Source organism: Miniopterus natalensis, chromosome 12, assembly GCF_054644295.1.
Source record: "Miniopterus natalensis isolate mMinNat1 chromosome 12, mMinNat1.hap1, whole genome shotgun sequence".
Lineage (NCBI taxonomy): Eukaryota > Metazoa > Chordata > Mammalia > Chiroptera > Miniopteridae > Miniopterus > Miniopterus natalensis.
Window position 1 is genome coordinate 24,172,032 of NC_142092.1, and position 17,381 is coordinate 24,189,412.

At 36.2% G+C, this 17,381-nt stretch overlaps 1 long non-coding RNA gene across 1 annotated transcript in view; it reads left to right on the forward strand.

The window, feature by feature from the left end:
• Positions 1-17,381, forward strand: part of LOC148091798 (uncharacterized) — a 146,261-nt gene that overhangs the window by 69,501 nt on the left and 59,379 nt on the right. The window contains exon 2 of the long non-coding RNA XR_015715401.1: positions 10,385-10,546. This is a non-coding gene — a long non-coding RNA (uncharacterized LOC148091798). The remainder of the gene's footprint in view (positions 1-10,384; positions 10,547-17,381) is intronic.

A 17,381-nucleotide genomic window follows, 5' to 3' on the forward strand; every position in this document is an offset into this window, starting at 1 on the left:
GGGAACATGCGACTCAGTCAAATGTGGCTCTTGTACTAAAATATTTGGAGAAGAAAGTATGGAAGCTACAGTGGTGTGCCACAGCTGGCTGGCACCTGCTCATGAAAGCCAGTTGTTAAAGTCTCAGCCTCAGGAATTTTGTAGGCCAGTTGTTAAAGATAGCCATTATTAAATAAGAAATATGTATTTAAAATGAAAATAATAGCTATTCCAAATTCATCACTTCCTAGTTATTTCAGTAACTTATACTACTGTTATCTACGCTCTCGGGGTTCTTTACATCTGTTGTATCTCTATGGCAATAACACTATAAGCCAGTGTGTTACTGAGCATCTCTTCCCGAGTCTGTGCTTAGTGATGTCCCATTAGTAGCTTGCAGTCTGCTGGGTGGGAGTTTTTGCACCAAGGAAATTCACAAATGCTGGGGATCAAAAGTAGTTGTTTGCTTTTTTTCTCCTGGAGGACTAGTTGTTAAACCAGCACACCACTGGCTCTAGCTCACTAGAAGGCTGAAACAATAGTTTGAGACAGTATTATATAGCATATTTATAATATCTAAGTTCAAAAACTATTTTCATTATCTACATGATCTCATTTCACATAGACTCTTCTGTTAATGCAACTTTTGGGGATGCAGCCAGAAGCAGAACCGAAGTTTCCAGATACTGATTTTACTGCTGCATTCCCTGGACCCGCTCTGACTGTTAGTGGAGTCCTGTCTTAATAACTCTAAGAGGTGTCCTGGCTCAGCAGAGAGTATGAGAGATGATGGTTATTGATGGCTTTAGGGGTTAAAGGAGGGCAAAGATGGCCTGATTTCCTACTATGACTTTTTGGCTTACTCCTTTATGCCTTCCGTGAGACTACATATATTTCATTGCCTGGTCAACGACATGTCCAATAAGTCTCAACTGCGTTGTGAATATATTTGATGTTGTCTATATCAGATAGAGGGAAAAATTACTTATCAAATTTTTATTTATTTTTGACAAATAAAAATTATGTATACTTAAGGTATACAAAGTAATGTTTTGATATATGTATACATTGAGAAATGATTACCACAAATTAACATATCAGTCACCTTCCATAGTTACCAGTGTGTGTGTGTGTGTGTGTGTGTGTGTGTGTGTGTGTGGTGAGAACACTTGAGATCTAATCTCTTGGCAGATTTCAGATATTCATTACATTATTATTAACTGTAGTCACCATGCTGTACATTAGGCCTCCAGAACTTATGCACCTTGTCACTGAAAGGTTGTACCCTTTAATCAGTGTCTCCTCCTTTCCCCCAGCCCTCAGCCCCTGGTCACTACCATTCTACTGTCTGGTAGTATGAGTTGACTTTTGGGGAAAAAGTCTTCATCACTTCAGGGAGGGGGATGGGATTTTAACGGAATCTCAAAAGATGGAAAGGGTTGATCTGGGTGAGAGAAAAGGAAGAAACATAACAGATGCCTAATGAGAAGAAACACAGTGACCATCCCGGAGAAAAGGAAGGAATCCAGCTGGGTTGTAGAGTAGGATTTATAGATAGAAGTAGAGGGAAAGGGACTGGAAGGATAGGTGGCCGCCTGTTTACCAATAACCCTAAATGACGTATTGAACTTTTATTCTGAACTGATGCAGATTTGGGGGAGAGGGAAAAAGCTGAAGAAGGAGATTTAGTGTTTATTTTTAAAAGTTTATTTTTGATAAATATGCTTGTTGTATATACTTAATTGGTAGTATAAGGCAATTCATTTACCTTGCTCTATGCAAATTAAACCAAAAATTATGTTGTCTTTATTATATTAGATATGTATAAAAGATCCTTTCTCAAATGCTGCTACATCAGTTATCAAGAACATGAGAAATTTACATATGGTTACTTCAGAAAATATTAACAATACAGTAAGTTGTACCATAAAAGCTTAAAACATGGCACAAAAATGTAATATTTCATTATCATTTTATAAAAAATTGATTATCTGTAATATTGTTTTGGAGTAAATAACATATGTGTACATTTGAAACAATCACAGTAGCTACCCAGATTCAGTTAATGTTGCATGTAGATTGTAAATTTACAAGAACAAATATTCAAGGAATTGAATCTGAGTGATACCATTAGCTCAGCTTGTCAGCTGGAGTGGACAAGGAAATTTAATATATTGGTGGCCTACTTTTCTATAAAATGAAAAATTCGGTTTCATTCTTAGCTCTCCAGAACTGGTAACTATATTATAGCAAGGTGTTCTTTCTACAGAGTGTACGTGTGGTGATATGCCTTCAGTCCCCTTAACTTTAAGCTGACAAGCACCTAGTTATAACATAGGCCCTATAGAAGCACAAGACAGTCAACTTTCAAAAAAGAAGGCAGTCCTCTGGGAAGACTAGAGTAGAACATTTTAGCTGGACTTTTGAAGGGCCTTCTCAGTGAGAAGTAGCACCTGAAAGGATAAAAGCAGCTTTAACAACAAATAAGTTAAACATCTTAGAAAACAAAGTGAAATAAAAAACTAAAGAATAGTTAAATACATTTCATGTAGGGAAATACATTTCATGGAACTAATAAAATGAGGTCTACAGCATTTCAGGAATTCTTCACTGGTAAGTAAGCATAACCTTACAAGTACACTGTCCCTTTTTTTAAATCCTGGACCATCATTTAAAATGTTTGTTTCCATTCTATCAGTGGGGGAAAGCTGATACATTGAGGGTTCAAGGATAATTTTATGTGGATAAAATCATGCAAAATTACAAATTTCAGATGAAAAGGAATACCCAAGAGGACCAAAAGTTCATATTACTGATATACTTTCTATTGATTCAGTTTTTAACAATAAAAATAAAAATAAATGGTATTAGGATACAAAATCTTAATATCTAAGCCTTACTGTCATATTCCTGCTTTCTGGAAGAACAAACGTAATCTCACTGAATTTCCAGTAATACCACGAAGGTATGTTACAGAAGAATTTAATGATGGAAGAAATTATTAACTTGTTTTGCATTTTTTCCAAAGAGGTTTTTAAACAAGATGTAAAATGATCAATCAGTGACCATGTTCAGGATGAACTAGGAGGGGGCAGGGAGAACAGAAGCAGAAAGAATAGCCAGCCAAATCTAATTGTCTTCCTGTGCTTCCGTTGCTGTGCAAAAGAAATTTAGCTGAGGGCAGTGCAGGCCTGCCGTCAGCGTGGTTTGCGCATCTCATCGGTCACCATTCCTCTTTCCTTTTACTAGGGCTGGTGGGGACATAGCTACAGGGGGATACAACGGCATGTAACCCAGTCAGACTATCTGGGTTGAAGTCTGGGCTCTCCTGCTTTGCCTCCACTCACACTGTATAGGTTACTGAAGCTCCGTAAGCCTCTCTTTTCTGTAAGATGTTGATAGTAATAGTACCTCCCTTAAAGGCTAAGTGAGAGGAGTAATTGTAAGAATAAATGTAAAGTGCTTAGCACATATCCAAGGCACATGATGAACAAGTTGGCTATTGGTAGTATTTTACTGATGTTGATGGCCCAAGAAAGTATGATATAAACGGTTTGACCAGACCACAACAAGTAATTATATAACTTTACAGAAATTGAGGTCATCTGAGGCTGTGTTTGACATTGTGTGGGTGTGTGTATGTATTCAAGCATGCGTGTACATGCTCCTACATACACCCATCCCTATGTGTAAATGTGCAGTGGTCATGTAACTCTCATATCCCATTACTGCAACTGTGCTCGCTGCCCCCTTTCTGAAGGTACCATATTCTACGTTCAGTTAGAGCCTCGCTTTTCTTCCACTCACAGAGGTCCCAGTTTGGGCCCTGACTCTGCTGGGAAGAGAAGGCGGAGAAGAAGCTGGCCCACCCGTGGCTCTGGGTACAAAGACAGTCAGGAGAACTTGGAGCAAAGCAGAGCCAGTGCAGGGAGGGTGCTGGGTCTGGAGACTGAAGGGCAAAAACAGAAAAATTGTGGAGGGCATTCTTGAATAATTTTCATCCCACCATGAAAGAAAATAAATGGATAAAATTCAAGCCCTCCTAAAGAGAATGTGATTATCTTTCTACTCCATCTCACTCCCAGCACTAGACTTTATAGTGACAAACTAAAGCTTGCTTTTGCCTCTAGGTAATTTAACTGGATCAGGGTTAAAGAAAAAAAAAAGCGAAAAAAAAAAAAAGCTTGCCTACAGTGTTTGATCCAGAGAGGCTTAATGAGAAGATGAATGAAATGTGAAATATTTGGATTCCTGGGGCAGCTGTTGTTTAGGTATTTACCTGCCTATTGTCCAAGAACTCAGAGGACGCCTCCTACCAAGATCAAAGCATCACTGTTTATGCTTTAAAATTGGGTTATTATGGAAATCAGCTTTACCTGACAAAAGCGTCGGGAGAAGTATGAAGCCTCCATTACAAAAATATATATTTGGGAGTATTTTTCTAAATTTATCTCTGTTAAGTCACAATTGGTGACTTTTCTCACTGACGTTTATGTTCAGGATATATCCACAAGAGGAAGATTTTTTTAAGTGTTTCCCCCATTTTCATGATTCCCAGACTTTTATATTATTTATTTATAACATCAATAAGTATACTTATTTATATATTATTACTTATATTTGTTATTATTACTTATATGGTTCTACTCTGTGTGTCACTATATATGCATTACTTCTAAATTTTATAGCCATTCTCCAAATGTGTTATTTTTCTCATTTTTACAGATAAGGAATCTGAGGATCTAAGACTTTACATGACCAGCCCAAGGTCATGTAGCTAATAATGGATGGAGTCAGATCTTCAACCTAAATCCTTCAGATAACAAAATACATATTTTTCCAAAGATTTCACATTACCTCCATCCAAGAAACATTTATTCTTCCCTTATTTGCTCCTGCAATGGGTATTAAGCACTTATCAGAGGAAGAGCAATATGTTGGCTGCAATACAAGCCATATGATGCCCTGGGCATTTGAGTGTCGTTCTTTGAAATGAACTTACAGAAAACTTTTATTCCTGATTGCAATAATATCACTTCTTGATATTCTCATTCCTGACTACACGTTATCTATGTATCCAAACGGAAATTCTTCAGATGGCAGCAAGACAGATAATTCTTAAAGGAACTCAAAGGTGACATGAGCTTAGATCAGCTCCAATGGGTCATCCCTGTAATGGAGCATATTTATCTTCCCATAATGAAGAGCAAATGTTAACATATTTCCAACTTGCTCTTGTGGAAATATGCTATATTTTGCTTGGCCATAATCACCTAACAATCATAGTAATTAATGAGCATTTTTTATAGTTGTAGTTATTGTTCAGTGTTTGTGAAATGTTCCATACTTTGACATTAACAAATTAGGTACAATTCTGAAACAGTTTCTTGGTACTCAGAAATTTGAAATTTGCTCTCAGAATATCAAGTTTGGGGTTTATTGATTTTTTATTTACTATATTTATATGACTAGGCCCCATGTCCCATTTCCAACTTTCACATGGTTCCTTTTTTCACTGCCAATTTTTAAAAAATATTTTTTTATTGATTTCAGAGAGAGGAAGGGAGAGGGAGATAGAAACATCAATGATGAGAGAGTCATTGATCGGCTGCCTCCTGCACACCCCCTGCTGGGGATCGAGCCCACAACCCAGGCATGTGCCCTGACCAGGAATCAAACTGTGACCTCTTGGTTCATAGGTCGACACTCAACCACTGAGCCATGCTGGTTGGGTGATAGCCATTATTTTTTTTATTTCAAATTGGATATGGGGAAACACCTAAAATAGTGTAAGAGAGAAAAGACAGAATAAATTGTATGTACAATATTCTCCCAATTATGTGATTATTGATATGAAACTAAATGTCCAGGAAAATACTAGAAGGAAATAACCAAACTGTTCTCAGTGGTTTTATTTTAGCAATCAGATTAGGGGTTATTTTTATTTTCTTCTTCCACAGAAAATATGTATTACTCTAATAAATTATCAAAGGGCAAATGTTACTTAAAGGGAATAAACTATACTACAATTATAAATGTGATTTTTCATATTTGTCAGGAGCTGACATTATTTTTCTGGTCCTGAAATGTGGAATAGCTAAAATGAAATCTCCTAGGAAGTAAGGCTATTATGTACAAGATATTTAATAAAAATAATGTATCTCCTATTAGAACATGGCCAATCATGAGAATACTTTTGGTTACACCGTGGACACCAGTTAGTGAGAGGTACATACCACAAAACCATATGTGGTATGGCTCCCTCTCATAGCCAGTGCGAATTCTGCTTCACTGCCAGCACAAACCTTTTAAGATTCCATTATGCTGGCACTGCCACATTCCAGAGTTTTTCCTTCCCTCCTTCATGGCTCTGCTTAGAAAAGAAAGAATAGAAAATGATGCTAGAGACTATAATGTCAGACTAGCAGGAATTGTATCAGCAAAGCAGCAGAAGGTTCTGATGACAGATCTAGGGTTTTGGAAATTGGGTGAGGTCCACGGGTATGGAAATGCTATTTTCTGCATCTTGCTGAAGATTGTATCAAGAAATTTTTTAAAAGTTGGGTCTGTTACCTTTGTTTTTACAGAAGTCAGATAATATATTGATGTGAGGAAAGATTTAGCTTGTAATGAGCCTTAAATATGCAATCAAGATTAGCTAGATTTTTCATTCTGCCCCTCCTAGTATTTCTTTTGTCAATTGTGTATTTATTTTGAAAACAGATTAGAATTTATTATACCGAAGGGATGTGTGAGTCCTAGAGGGAATGCAACAAGAACTAAATAGAAAACAAATGGAAAGGAATTCAAAGAAAGTAATTCACGATATGATTTATCTAGGACAGAAGCTGAAAAACTTTCCTAATCATAAAAACTTCTCTCTTGGTAAGTCAGTTTTCCCAGAAGGAGCTGGAGAACAGAATAAATATTTGAATCATTGATGGTAAAGCCTAGTCCTCCATCCAAGCAGAGGACCATGATGCTAATATACTGTGCAGAATACTCCAGATTGAGTTACCCAGGATACTGAGGAATTGCAAATTTGGGGTTGGGGAAAGGGAGTGGAAATTGTGAAGAGTCACTATGGCTCAAACTTTGTAAATAGTAATGAAGTTTTCAAATGTTAGGTTTCAAACTGCTCTCTTTATTGTCCAGAAAGATACTATTTTTTCTGGAAAAGAAAAGCCCAGGACAGTGGAATGTCTAAACGTTGGTGCTCTAATAGCCAGACCATAGAATTTAGTGGCCAGCAGTGACCCAAAGTGGTAATTTTTCAGGCCCTGACATTTATTTAATGTCTTTAATATGGTTATGTAAAAGTACTTCACATGCACGCTATTAATATTTAGGTGCCAGGTGGCCACTATGCCTAGTGGTTTATTATTTATGAGTCTGTTTCTTCTGGTTCACAGGGAGATGAGTGGCTGCCATTGACCTGAGAAGGATTCTTTTAACATCACTCATTAATTTCTTCAGAGAAAAATAGCATTACCTTGCATCTTGGTGGTAGCGTAAAATACAGTAATATACTAGACCAGAGGTCAAGAGAATTGCATTGCAGTTGTGTATCTGTAGCTAGTGAAGATTATAAGCTTGTGCATTTACCAGTCCTCTCTGAGACTCAGTTTTCTCATCTGTCAGATGGGAATGTCACAACCTATTTCCTATTACCACATGCCATATACCTATCAGTGTGCTTTGAAAATAGAAAATGTTTAAAATCAGTTTCCTGCCTCCCTATAGGGGGTTTCAGTTCTCTCATCTGGAAAACCAGTGGGTTAAGCATGGAATGTCAAATAGTTTCATTTCACATGAACTCCAATCAATTATTAGAGTGTATCTTGAAAAGGATTTGAAACCCAGTATGGGTAGATAATGAAAATGCCAGATAGATTATTCATGTCTGCCTTGGAAAAAGAATGAAGGTGGCTACACAAGACGTGCCTACTTCTCAGCCCTCCCAGAGACAAAGTCTCTGATTTTGAACTTGGCCTTTGTGTTTATGAACTACCTTAGGTAGAATTAAAGGAACCTACTTAGGACCTTCATTACTAGGTCTTTGAAATGGGCCGAATAAAATTCAGGCACAGACTGGCAATTTTCCCCTACTTAGCTTAGAGACTTTTATTCATAGACCATGCAACACAAGCTTGCCTTGCCAACTTTTGACCAGCGAAGCTCTAAGTCAAAGGCTAGTATTTAAATATTTGCCAATAAAAATAACTATGTGGAGTTTTATTACCTTATTTTTTTATTGTTGACACTATTACAGATGTCCCCCATTTTCCCCCTTTGCCCACATCCTCCCGGCCCCTGCCACCCCTCCCCTGGCCTTCACCACTCTGTTGTTTGTGTCCATGGGCTATGTATATATGTTCTTATTTCTTTAAACCATTCTACTAACCTTACTTTACTCTTCTGAATTTCATAAGAGAACAGGGAATAATGTGGTTGGAAGAAAGGAGATGTAGTCAGTAATTTGATTGTTAATAAATAAAGAGTGTCCCAAAAATGTATACACACAGAATAATTATAAAAGCAGAGTTTATTAAAATACATTTCATATTCAAAATTGAGCTATCAGCTGTTAAAGTGTGTATACATTATTTTGGGACATCCTGTATAACTACATTAAATGTACAATTAATAAATTTGTTATGTCCAATTTCAAAACATTAAGTTCTATTTCATGCTTTTTTCACTTTTATGAAAAAAATATTTTGAAAAATAAATTTTAATTGCCCCCAAATCTTACAGTCCTAACAGCTATTATGATTGAGGTTTATCCCACTCTAGCTTTTGTGCATTTTCATATGTACAGGTACTTTTAGTGGTTGTAAGTAAAATGCACCAAAATTATAAATTCTAATCACTTATATAAAATTACATTACAAATATTTTCCATTATTTTCCACCTTTATTATAAACCAATGAGGTCATTTTGAGTGTAATATGTCACTAATGTTTGGACCATAATTGATAAGCCATTTGCTTTTTGTAGCATTTTTATATTGTCAAAGCCATATTATGATTTGAACTTAGATTTGTTTTACACTTTTCAACATGTTATACTACACAGACCGACAAAGATTTCCTTTCATTCTAGTGGAGAAAACTATTCTATGTAAAAATAAATTCCGCAGCCCATCATTAGTTGTTTTAAAAAAGGAGTGAGAATAAGCACTTGCTGAAATATTTTAAGTATATCATATTTTTAAATAAATGTAGTTTTATTGTTTCAAAATATGTCATGGAGTTTGGATAATATAATAAATTTAATGATTTTCACTTAAACATTGTACCATTGAAAGTGACATGGTGATATCTAAAATGCTCATGATTAACTTAAATTTTGTCAACAACGTGACCGCCATGACTAGGTCATACTTCTAAGGAGATGGGCCTCACTAAGTATTCATGGAAAATAAGTGGAATGAGACCACCAGGGCTCTGCTTCTATAAGTGTACAGAGAACTCCTAAGTGAAAAACTTTTAAAAAGAGTTGAAGTATAGTGGAGAAGTATTAATAGGCTGGTTTCTAAGTAAGACAGCTTAGGTGACCTGGCTATGTGACCATGGCAAAGTCATTTAATGTCTGTTTCTCTTTTTCCTCACAATATGCTCTTTGAACAGGCACTGACATATAATCCCTCAATAGATTTTAGCTATTATTGTACAAATTCAGTTCAAAGATATTAGAGCGCATAAGATTCTGAGTAAGGCATGTTACTTGTCATTCTGATTTTTGTCTAGCTCACCTCCTAGGAATTCATGGCAGACTCCCAGGATGGGAATCTACTAAAATTAACAAAAAATGAAAACCAAAAGAATCATTTCAAGAACAGTTTTAGCTCATGAGAAGAGAAGGTAACAAGGATGAAAGGTCCTGTGTGATAGACGATGACATTGGTGTCCTCAATATTAGCCAACAGGTTGATCTTTGATGTTGTCATTGTCTAAAATCAACAGTGCCTTGAGGTGACAAGGTGTGATATATGCCTCTTTGCCACTGATAGCAAAGGAGGCCCGATCCCATCAAAGCTCGAGAGAGAAAGAAAATGTAAGATAAAGCACAGAAGAAATGTTCCCAAAAGTCTCAAAGGAGAAATGTGGAAGACTCTTCTTGAAGGTGACGGTAAGACTAGAGAGAAAAAATGACCTGTGGTCCTTAATTCACCCACAGGCAGTTATGATATATCAAACCCAGATTTTAGGTGATGTGAACAATGATTTGCTACAGAAATCCAGAAATTGATTCATTCAACAAACATATCTTGAATAGCTATAATGTGCCAGGCATGTTCACCGTACTAGTGAGGATCAGATAGGTTATATTGTAGTAACAAAGTACCTCAAAATCTCACTGACTTACAACAACAAATATCATTCCTCATTTGTGCTACAGGTCTTTCATGATCAACAGTGGCTCTCCTACATCATCGTCTTCACTTAGACCCAAGCGATTGAGGATCCTATGTGTGGTATCCTGATGGTCTTGTGATAGAAAAGAGAGGAAAGAGAAAGTGAAGCACACACTGAATCTTAACACCTCTGTGCTAAAGTACATGTAAGTTCTTGCCATGATCATTCTTGAATTTAACAGGATGGGGGTCTCTTTCATAGCGGACACCAGGGGGGAAAATGTGAGTATTCGACCAACAGGAACACAATCTGCTTTGCCATGGAATCTGTCCTCAATGGTCTCACAGTCTAACAGCATTTCATTTGGTCACATTGCCCTTAATTATAATATTAAATGGAATAAATATTTGGATATTACTGAAAGCAAAAATGTGATCATACAAAGTCAGTGTGATTTTAAGTTTTAATTGCTTGAGGCTGTTTGGAATTGTGGATCATATAAATTCAGGGCCCTAGGATTCAGCAATTACTCCAGATTCTTTCATCATTCACCTAAGGAAAAGCAATAATAAGTAGGATACCAGACATTCATGCAATCTCTCTGAGATCATAGAGGCTAACAAAAGGAAAGTTTGCACAAGGCAAAAGTACTTTATGATTTCTTTGCAATAGACACTATTCAGTAAATACACACAACAGCATTCATGGCCTGGAGACATATACCACCTTGGGTTTGATCCTGGCAGGTAGCATAGATTCTGCAAGGTTGGACAGGTTAAATTCTTGTAGGGAAGACCTTTTGGACCACCCAAGGATTATAAAAGTGCAGCTGTATTTCAGATGAGATTTTATTCTGAGTTTTTCTTGTTCAGTGACCCTTCCTCACTACACATAGGATACTTTTTGTTCAGTTGGCTTGGCCAATTTTATCTTAAGTAATCATCGTTTATGTGACTGAATTTGTCTTGCCCTTTACTGCATTTAGGTAGATGAAATGGTCTTGTTTTTGACTTCTGAAACTATTTGTAGACCTTTGCCTTCACATGTTTGAAATAAATGTGAGACATTAATTGTAGTCAGACATTGCTGAGCCCAATTCACTTGGGAAAATGCATCTCAATGTGTAATTTATCATCCAGGACCTGTCCACTAGTTCGTTACTCCCTGGGAGTAAATTAGGCACTTTGAAAGGTGCATTAAACTCTTCCTGGCTACTAGGTACCATTTAGGGCTGTGGGGCAATAATTTACTTAATGGTACCTTGGTGACCTCAAAAAGTTTATGTTGTTTTGAAAGTTCTTAAATTTCTTCCACAAAATAATTTATGCACTAGGAGGTTGGGTATGCTTATAAATATTTTTCAGACAGGTGACAGCTATTGAACAGAATAAATAAGATAACATTATCTTGCTGATGCAAATATCACATGTTTCACAAAAGTCTTATCTGTCTTATCCATGGAATAGATGTATAGCTCATAAAACAATTATTTCTTTGGATTTCATTTTTTTTATAATAATGCCTTACATTTTATTGTAATTAGTAATGCTTTATAGCTATGAAGATTTCCAGATCCACATCATTGCATTTTTCCATAGTACAAAACACATCCAAATTTAGAATAATATTCTGCTGAATATACTGAAAGTTCTGACAGTAGTTTATGTTCTGCTTCTTCCTTTCATTCACAGCAGAGCCTCATCCATATTAAATTAATTGGTGGTTAAGTTTTAATACCTACTAAAGTCATTTCTTTACTAAAATGCATAAAATTAAGCTTGATCCACCACATCAAGTAAAAGTGATATGCTTTGGATTTTGCTTTCATTTGGAGGCTAGAATTACTAAGTAAAAGAAATACAGTATTCATTAATTCTAAGATGCAAAGATTTTTATATTTTAATGTCTCTAAAATTTTGATATGTCTTATAATCGATAGTATGCCTAACTTTGTTAGCATTTATCTCTTATTGTCATAAAATGATGGTACCTCTTACAACTGATGGCATATTAGGTTTTTGAAATATAGCAGGACAATTTATTTTTAAATTTTGAAGATAAAGACTTGGCTGAAAATAGTTCAAGAACATGAAAATATTGCCATTAAGAAGGACAGAAGCTGGTAATGTTTTCGTATCCATTTCAGTCATACTGTCCCTCTGAAGATGAGTTTATCACCACTAACCAATTTTGAAAATATTTAAATGGGGGCAGAAACTGACAATTATATGGAAATAAAACTTGAGTAAAATTTTTAGGAGATATATATATATATATATATATATATATATATATATATATATATGCCATAATTGAACAGTGGAAATATTAGTTTAAATGATAATTAAAGCTTATTCTCACTACTCTCCAAATAATGGCTGGAGAATTAGTGACTCGCCAGTGAAACAGGGCTTTGGGGAGAAGCACTCGGCCAATAACAGTTATGTTTACAACTGATATGGTTCCTTTTGTCATCGGAGACCTGTAAGGGAATGTTCTTTCCAGAATAACTCCACTCAAACTGTCTCAGTTGCTTTTACTATGAACTTCTTTGGATAGAACACCAAGTTCACATGTCAGTGGCAGTGGAGAGGAGAGAGTGCTAGAGCATGGAAATCAAATGGAAGGGGGGGAAAGAGAGGGGGAGAGAGAGGGGGAGAGGAAAAGGGATGGGAGGGAGGGAGAGGGGGAAGAGGAGGAAGGGGAGGGGAGAAGGAAGGAAGGGGAGCAAATTTTACAATTAATCAAGACCTAGAATTCCTGGCCTTGCTGTTATCCTGAATGCTAAGAAGATAGTTACCTAACTACTCTACGCATTTTCATGAACAAATAATAATAAATGGGACAAATGTGCTTTGTTCTCTCAGTAAAATGTGAGGCCTGTTAGAGATTCCTTGCTGTGTGCTCCGCAGGTTCCGGCGTACAACTGGGAATTCCACTTCTCGTTTACACAAGTTCAAAATTCCCAAACGTAATTTCATTAGTACTCAACTTGAAGCTCCCTGGATGGGGTGCTTTTCAGGAGAGATTTGATTCCAATTTAAACAAGTAGCTAAGTCATAATTAAATTTTCAAATGGGATATATATAGCTGGATACCATTTGAATTTAAGCTCTGGAGTTCAAAAAAATCACAAACTAATATACAATAAAAATTTTTGATGAGTCTTCCCACTGCTACTAAGGTAGGGTATCCATTAAACAGCGAAAGGTTCTGAGGCCTTCTGCATTGTTCTGGTCAACAGCACAGAACAACTTCATACTGCAGTTGAATCTTTTGAATGTCCAACATATATTCAAGCTCTGAGAACTTTAATAATATGTAAACATCTACAAATTATGCATTTCCCTGAAATTACTCTTCAGAGTATCTAATTTTTATAATCTTTATAATTATAGAGACAACACATAAGAAAGTCCAAAGTTTATTGGAAATTACGGGAAATAATGTAATTTTTCTTAGGATTTACTTCTATTGACTATATGCATTTGTTTGTATGTTGTGAGTATGGCCAGGATCTGGTGGCAGGCAGCAAAGGCTACTAAGTTGGAAAAACATGACATTTTGAACTCATTGGCTATGTATTACCTGTTTTACATTTGGCAAATTGTATTATTCCTTGATTCTCTGTTTCCACATCCATAAAATAATATTTACTTTTATAGCTATTGGTAAGATTAAATGAGTTCCTGTATGTAAAGCACCTGGCATGTTCAATCATTGGTTGCTTAAAAATAAGCCCCATAGTAACCGGAGAGTAGTACTAGATTATCTTTTAATTCTATGTGAGTAGAATCTACTTGATGATTTTCCTCTTAATTTTTTTATAAGTTCCATAAGCATTCAGTAATTCAACTCAATACATATTTCTTGAATGCTATGATCATTCTAGAGAGGATGGAAATTTTAAAATGACTCCCAAAGAAGTGCTCATAGAGCAGGTTGACATGTCAATAAACATTCACAGTGGAAGAACCCTGCACCCTTATGTTGCAGTCTTAGCAAGCAGTGTGGGACTTCTTGTGACAAAACTGTGATGTGGAACAGAGTGATTGCAGGTATTATGAAACTGCTGATGAGAAACATGAAGAAAGGGAAGCTTGAGAACACTGCCTAAACCACAGGAAACAGCACCCATAAAAAGATGGGGAGAAAACTATGAAGAGCCATATCAACACCCAGATAACTTTTCAGATAGCTTGGAGGCAAGAAGACTCAGCATATATGTCTGGTGGAAAATCGTTTGGTAGGTTAACAGTTAACCTAAATCCCTGTTATCTTGACTGTAGCAGACAGCTAATCAGATGCCTAATTTTAGCTCAGTTCACGTATCAGGGTCAATGGTGTTTTAGGATAACAAACTATTATTTCTTGCTAGAAGACTTAGGTCTATGAGATATGGAGTGATTTATTTTATTGATTAAAAAATGTGGGATGGCTTTGAAGGAGACATAAAATGTCCCAAGAATGTGTGGGTCATAAGGAGCTTCTGATGATGCTCTTTCAGTGGCCCTGCACCCCTTCTCCATTCTCCACCCTCTCTGCCCTCCAGGAGCACCAGGTCTTCCTCTCATCTCATACAGGACAGATGATCCTTCACATCTAGTTCCTTTGGGATTATAGCTTCTAACCCAAACAGGCATATCAGTAACTTTTCTAAAAGGCAGTTTTCCTTCATGTAAGATAAATTCTTGTGCAAACTGTTACAAGAATCCCAAGTTCTCTATTTCAGTGCCCCAGAGTGCACTAGAAATTCTAGTAATTTACAGGTTTTCCTTTCTCTGCTTGCTTTATCATAAAGCTTTAAGGAGGGGAGTATGAGGAGCCATTGCAGCTCAGCCATAAATCAGGTGACCGTCTATAACCAACTTGTTAATTAAGGTCATGATCAGAATATTTAGTAACAGCATCCTTAATAACCATAAATAATCAATTATCCAGCCTTTTCAAAAATCTCTTTTGTTGCCAGAAATTTATTTATTTATTTTTTACAGTTTTACTTGTTTGTTACAAGGTAGAAAAATTTTTTTATAAGTATTCCAAGGAGAGTTTAGGAAGATAGGACAGAAAGGTGAATTTTTATACTCTCAAAAGCAGTTGGTATGAAGATTACCCTCCCTCCCTCCTTCCCTCCCTCCCTTTGGAAAAACCATGTACAGTTGGGAAGGTGGTGATAAAGGGGAGAGATAGTGGTGGCAACGGGGCTATGTGGATGAGAGAGGGGTAAAGAGATTTAGTGCCTACTATGAATGAGAAATTTGAAATGGGAAAAGTTTCCTAATATGTACCTGTGTTGTCTAAAACCCTTTTAATGAATTTTCAAAATTTAAGTTTTCTTTAAAGAGCCACTAGATACTGCTGTTTCTTTATACGTTACACCACATAGAGACTGGACCACAGGAAGCCTCAGGTGTTATATGTGATGTAAATTTATATGTAAAAAGTTATATATAATATGGTTTTTGATGGCCAAACCCTATTTATCTTCACATCTTCTACAATACCAAACATAAGCATTTTACCCGTGTCAGGCACTCAATAAATATTTGCCAAAGCCACACAAGGAAGTATGGTTCCCAAACTAGTGTTGACTAAGATGGAAGCATTGTGACATGTTGGAAAGAGTATGGGACTGGTGACATGAAAAATCTCAGCCATCCTCCTGGCTTATTAAACTCAGTGTCCTGGAAACCTTCAGCAAATTCTTTCTATTCTGTGGTATCAGGTTCCTGCCCTGGATCGTAAAGGCATTCTCTGGCTCATCCCTCACTGCCCTTCCAACATTCTAAGTCCAACACTTTAACCTTATGACTTTCTTCCAGGTAGTGTTATTTGGCATGCATGGATTAAGCATTGTTTAGCCAAAAATTCCATCAGCTCTGCTCTGGAGTTAAGATTATATCTTACTTCCCACTGTTTGTTGTTTTAAGATGAACAGCTGAGAGCATTCTCTGAAAGAAGGGTGACAAGGCACTTGTTTACAAGGTGCCACCATTGTCTAAGTTATTAGACAGGATAAAGAAGCCCCAGTAATAATAATACCTGTATATTCAGTACACATTGTGCATTCCAGCACTATGCTAGTCATTTGACAACCATTGTCTCTTTTGCTTAGAATAATCCTGATAAGTAGGTCTCATTGTCTTAGTTGCACAGGTAAAACAATCTCTTCTAGGGAACACAGCTTGAAATCAGTATAACCATCACAAGTCAGAGTGCTGGAGGTCAGTTAGGATAAAGGCGGTAACTCTGAGTCACAGGAAAGATGCTGTGCAAATTTGCATTGACAAGTTTGTATTTGTAAATATACTATGTCAATAGTTTGTTTTTAAAGAAACTGATATCTGTAAGAGAGAGACTTAGGAATATTTGAATAGATCTTACTTGCACAAATGAAATTTACTAAGAACATCCTTTGTCCTATTTTCAGCTGGTTCTGTTGGAATTGGCTCTTTCTTACAAGTAGGCAAACTAAAGATTTATTGCCCTCAGAACATGTGGAAATTAGAAAATGGACTAATGGAATCCATTAATATCCTCTCAACAATTAGATGAATTGTAGATCAATACGGTATATTAATAAAGTCAAACTGATTTATATAAATATCCCATTGGGACAGCCACAGGGAGATAGCACTAGTCCACTAGTCTCAAGTGTCTTGAAAAGAACAAAAAAAAAAATCAAACTGGACAAAGGCCTCCTTTTTCCCCTTGTGCCTGAACAATTTGGAGATGAAAATAAGTTAGTCTATATTGCTTAATGATAACATACCACTTCTGATTGAAAACTAAAAATCTAATAGTAGCAAAGTGAACAACAGTCTTATAATAATAAATAAATTCTTTGTCATGCAATTCACAGTCAAATTTTTGTGGTTTTTTCTTAAATTTTAGATAATAATTGTTATTTTAGTTTAGCTATTCTTTTCATTTTCAGGAGTGAATAACTCTGAAAAAAAGGGCTGATTAAATATGATTGATATAACAGTTGCCCTCCCCTGTGCACATTCTCCATAAACCTCAAAGCCTAACCTCAAAGA